This window comes from Elephantulus edwardii, unplaced genomic scaffold (assembly GCF_000299155.1).
Source record: "Elephantulus edwardii isolate Elephantulus edwardi_28Jun2011 unplaced genomic scaffold, EleEdw1.0 scaffold00067, whole genome shotgun sequence".
Lineage (NCBI taxonomy): Eukaryota > Metazoa > Chordata > Mammalia > Macroscelidea > Macroscelididae > Elephantulus > Elephantulus edwardii.
In genome coordinates this window covers 5,605,520-5,611,264 of record NW_006399817.1, presented here as the reverse complement: position 1 = coordinate 5,611,264, position 5,745 = coordinate 5,605,520, and the positions used below count along the sequence as shown (strand labels likewise).

The window sequence follows — 5,745 nt, the reverse complement described above, 5'->3', positions numbered from 1 at the left end:
CCTGAGTCATGGTACAACTTTCAGATGCATAGCAAATAATTGAAAAGGCCATAGCTTGGATCAAGCAAACATGAGTCTTTAAATTAATATCCTTACTCTTTAGAACTTTGGAGAGGTCCTTGTCAGATTTTCCCAATATCTCTTTTGATTTCTTGAGTGTTATTACCATGGGTGTTGATTGTGGATCTAAGAAAGCTGAAATCATTGACAACTTCAACCTTTTCTCCATTTATTGTGATGTTGCGTATTGGTCCAGGAGTGAGTATTTTTGTTTTCTCGGTGTTCAGATTGAATTCGTATTGAAGTCTGCAGTCTTTGGCCTTCTGCAGCAAGTGTTTCACTTCTTCACTTTCAGCAAGCAAAGTTGTGTCATTTGTATAAGGCAGGCTGTTAATGACTCTTTCTCTAATCCTAATGCCACAAATCTCTTCATATAGTCCTGTTTTGATTTGCTGGACTGATATGCTCAGCATATAGAACATTCTAAGAAAGGATACAGCCCAGAAACACACATTTTCTGATTTTAAACCATACAGTGACCCCTTATTCTGTTTGAACAACAGCTTCTACATGTAGGTTTAGATTTCATACGAACACAATGAAATGTCCTGGGGTTCCTGTTCTTCCCAATGTTAGCCATAACATAATCAAATGTCTTTACATGGTCAATAAGTCACAAGTAAACATCTTTTTGGTATTTTCTGCTTTCAGTCAAGAGTCATCAGACATCAATAATGATATCCCTCAAGTCACAGCCTCTTCTGAATCCAGCTTTAATTTCTGGCAGTACTCTGTTCATGGACTATTCCAGCAGTTTTTCAACAATCTGCAACAAGGTTCTACTTATATGTTATATTAATTGCATTATTTCAGAAACACATTTTATTGGGTCACCTTTTTTGGAAATTAGAACAAATATGGATCTCTTGCCAGTTGACATAGTAAGCTGTTTTCTAAATTTCTTGGCACAGACTAGTGAGCACATCCAAGACTGTATCTGTTTGTTGGTATTCTATCAATATCTGAGGACTTCTTTTTTGCCAATGTCTTCGGTGTAGTTTGAACTTCTTCTTTCATTACTGTTGGTTCTTAGTCATATGTTACTTCCTGACATGTTTCCATGTCAATCAATTCTTTTTGGTGTGATGACTCTGGTATTCCTTCCGTCTTTTTTTGATTATTCAAGATTTTTCCCATCCCTGCCCTCAAAACCTACTACCTCTGACCTCAAAACCTGCTACACAGCAGTAATAACCAAAACAGTGTGGTACTGGTAAAATGACAGGCACATAGACCAATGGAGCAGAATTGAGAACCCAGAAATAGACCTATCTATCTATGGTCAACTGATATTCAACAAGAAAATAAAACCTATCATATGGGGAAACCACCACCTCTTCAGCAAATGGTGCTGGCAAAACTGGACTGCTACCTGAAGAAAGCTGAAACAGGATCCACATCTCATACCATATCCCCCCCCAAAAAAATCAACTCAAGGTGGATCAGAGACCTGGGAGTAAAGCCCCAAACTATGGAGTTCATAAGAGACAAAGTGGGATCCAGAAGTACAGTCTAGAGAAGATAAAATTTATAAATGGGACCTTCTAAAGATTAAATCTCTGTGTGCATCAAAAACGTTTTCTAATAGGGTGAAAAGAAAATCCATTAATTGGGGAAAAAACATTTGGCAATACCAACTCAGAAAAGAGTCTCCTAACAAAAGTTAACAGAATACTAAAAAGCGTCCAAGAGAAAAAAACTGATAACCCAATGTAAAAATGACCAAAAAAAGACATGGAAAGACTTTTCACCAAGGAAGACATTCAGATGGCATACAGGCAAATGAAGAAATCCTCTAAATCACTGGCAATAATAGATGCAAATAAAAACCACAATGACATATCATCTTACCCCAGTATCAGTGGCAAAGTTTAGCAGGGTACCAAGCAATAAATGTTGGACAGGATGTGAAGAGGTGGAAACTCTCAAACACTGTCCGTGGGATTGTAAAATGGTGCAACCATTCTACAAGGCAGTTTGACATTTCCTCAAAAAACTGAACATAGAAACTCCATAAAACCCAGCTATTGCCCTACTAAGAATATACCCCAAGGAAATAAGGACTGAGACACAGATGAAGATCTGTATACCAATGATCACAGCAATGTTATTCATCATTGCAAGAACATGGAAAGAGCTCAAAAGTCTGTCCAACTACAACTGAATGGATTGAGAAATTGTGGTACCTCACACAGTGGAATACTATGCAGCACTCAGGAGCATTTATTTTTAAAAATATTATATAACTTGGGCCCCTCCCCCCTTCCGCTGGGGGTGACTGAGGACTCCCACATGCAGGCACTCTTGGGCACCACCCTCCTTTTCCCCGGGGAGCCATTCTGAGAGCAGGGACAAGAACAAAAGTTCCCGAACGCTGTGGTGAATGCATCATCTGGAGGCTGGCCAGGTGGGACGGGAGCTGGCACGGCCTTCTGGAAGAACTGGCCAGCCATTGGTTTCTGTAGCAGATACTGGATGGCCATTGGTCGAGCAACCATGTCCAAGGGCCCTGAGGTTGGCATTGATCTTGGCACCACCTACTCCTGTGAAGGGGTCTTCCAGCATGGGAAAGTGGAGTTCATTGCAAATGATCAAGGCAACCGGACCACCCCAAGTTATATCGTATTTACCAATACCGGACAATTGATTGGCGATGCGGCAAATAATCAAGTTGCAATGAATCCTACTAACAGTATTCTATGCCAAATGTCTCACTGGATGAAGATTTGATGATGCTGTTGTGCAGTCTGATATGAAACATTGGCTCTTCATGGTGGTGAACGATGCAGGCAGGGCCAAGGTCCAAGTAGAATATGAAGGAAAGACCAAAAGTTTCTATGCAGAGGAGGTGCCATCTATGGTTCTCACAAAGATGAAGGAAATTGCAGAAGCCTACCTTGGGAAGACTTACCAATGCTGTTGTCACTGTACCAGCCTTCAATGACTTCAGTGACTCTCAGCACCAGGCTACCGAAGATGCTGGAGCCATGGCTGGCCTCAATGTTCAACTAATCATCAATGAACCAACTGCTGCTACTGTTATTGCTTATGGTTTAGACAAAAAGGTTGGTGCTGAAAGGAATGTGATGATCTTTGACTTAGGAGGTGACACTTTTGATGTGTCAATCCTCACTATTGAAGATGGGATATTTGAGGTCAAGTCTACAGCTGGAGACACCCACTTGGGTGGAGAAGATTTTGACAACAGATTGGTCAACCATTTTATCACAGAGTTCAAACGCAAGCATAAGAAAGACATAAGTGAAAACAAGAGGGCTGTCAGACACCTCTGCACTGCTTGTGAGCATGCAAAGCACACACTTTCTTCCAGCACACAGGCGAGTATTGAGATAGATTCGCTGTATGAGGGAATTGACTTCTTTCTATACTTCCATTACCGTAGCCTGCTTTGAAGAATTGAATGCTAATCTTTACCGTGGTACACTGGACCCTGTGGGAAAAGCCCTGAGAGATGCCAAGCTAGACAAGACACAGATTCATGATATTGTCCTGGTGGGTCGTTCAACCAGAATGCCCAAGATTCAGAAGCTTTTTCAGGATTTCTTCAATGGAATTAAACAAGAGGATCAACCCAGATGAGGCTGTTGCTTTTGGTGCAGCTGTCCAGGCAGCCATTCTCTCTGGAGACAAATCTGAAAATGTTCAAGATTTGCTGCTCCTGGATGTCACTCCACTTTCTCTTGGTATTGAAACTGCTGGTGGAGTCATGACTGTCCTCATCAAACGGAATAATACCATTCCTACCAAGCAGATGCAGACCTTCACAACCCACTCTGACATCCAACCTGGTGTACTCATTCGGGTCATGAAGGTGAGCTGCCATGACCAAAGATAACAACCTGCTTGGCAAATTTGAACTCACTGAAATACCACCTGCACCTCGTGGTGTTCCTCAGACTGAAGTCACCTTTGATATTGATGTAAATGGTATCCTTAATGTTTCTGCTGTTGGCAAAAGCACTGGGAAAGAAAACAAGATTGCCATCACCAATGATAAGGGCCACTTGAGTAAAGAAGACATTGGGGGAATGGTCCAGGAAGCTGAAAAGTACAAAACTGAAGATGAGAAGCAAAGAGATAAGGTGTCTTCTAAGAATTCCCTTGAGTCTTATGCATTTAATATGAAGACAACAGTTGAGGATGAAAAGCTTCAAGGCAAGATCAATGAGGAGGACAAGCAGAGGATCCTTGACAAGTGCAATGAAATTATCAACTGGCTTGATAAGAATCAGACTGCAGAAAAGGAGGAATTTGAGCATCAGCAGGAGCTAGAGAAGGTCTGCAACCCCATCCTCACCAAGCTGTACCAGAGTACTTGAGGTATGCCCAGATGCATAACCCGCAGCTTCCCTGGTGGTGGAGCTCCTCCATCTGGTGGTGTTTCTTCTGGACCCACAACTGAAGAGGTTGACTAAACCAAACTGCATACTTTATAGCATTCATTGCCCCACAGTTAAATTTTGAAGGACCCAAATTTGTGTCACACTGCAGTTGAAAAGTCTAAACTGCTAGACTAAATTTCTGGGCATTCTCAACACTTGAATATGGAATGTGCATAGGGAAAGGAATTAACATTGCACTTTATTATCACTGTATTGTAAGTGGAAAATGCAGTGTCTCAAATAAAGATGTCTTTAAAATTGGCAAAAAAAAAATACTGTATAACTTGGGAGAGACTGGAAAGCATTATGCTAAGTAAATTCTCATAAGGACAAATACTACATAAGACTACTTTTGTAAAAATAGGATAGCTAGTAAAATATGTATGGGCATCCAAGGAGGGAAAAGAGTAGGAGCAGAAGAGTGAGAATGGTTAGGGATGAAATCACAGGGTTGCACAATTTGGTAGGTGGAAGGAGAGGGTAAAGGAAATGGAAACAATCCAGTGGAAACCTGAAAAGACAGGGTAATGGTTGGCATGGTCCAATGGTGATTAATTTTATAAAACATAATGAATGGGAATGATGGTATGAAAATGCAATGTGAATGAGGCATAGTGTGAAACACTATGCGTACAAACTTTGTAAGCAAACCAATATAAAATTTAAAAAAATTAAAATAAGATTTTGCCCATAGCAGCTCTCATTATAGCAACTGGAGACCTAAATTTGTTTTTAAGATCTTTCAGCTTGAGAAATGCTAAGGGTGTCTTTCTCTTTTGATTTTGTAACCCCAGGTCTTTGCATATTTCATTATAATACTTTGCTTTGTCTTCTTACGCTGCACTTCGAAATCTTTGGTTCATCTCTTTCACTTTGACATTTCTTGCCTTTGTTTTGACCTCTCTGTGTTCTACTTCAATTTTCAGAGTCTCTTCTTACATATATATTAGTCTTTCCTAGCTCCTCTTTCTTTGCAATGTCACTTTGCTTTCCAGGAATGAGACCCTTGTTGTCCATGAATACATGAGATACGTAATATATAAATCCTGATGTACGTATTAGGGTATGTAAATTATACTGTAATAAAACTGTTGTTTGTTGTTGTTATGTGCCGTCGAGTCGTTTGCGACTCATAGCAACCCTATGCACAACAGCCCTAAACCCTGCTCTGTACTGCGCCAAGCGCACTGCCTCTGACACACCCATCCCGATTACCCCAGTCACCGAATCAATCCATCTCATAGAGGGTCTTCCCCTCCTGCGCTGTCCCTCCACCCTCCCA

At 40.9% G+C, this 5,745-nt stretch overlaps 1 pseudogene; it reads left to right on the top strand.

Annotated features, from left to right (window-relative positions):
• The first annotated feature begins 2,556 nt into the window (after nucleotides 1–2,556).
• On the top strand, nucleotides 2,557–4,496 carry LOC102856045 (annotated as a pseudogene).
• Nucleotides 4,497–5,745: the final 1,249 nt, after the last annotated feature.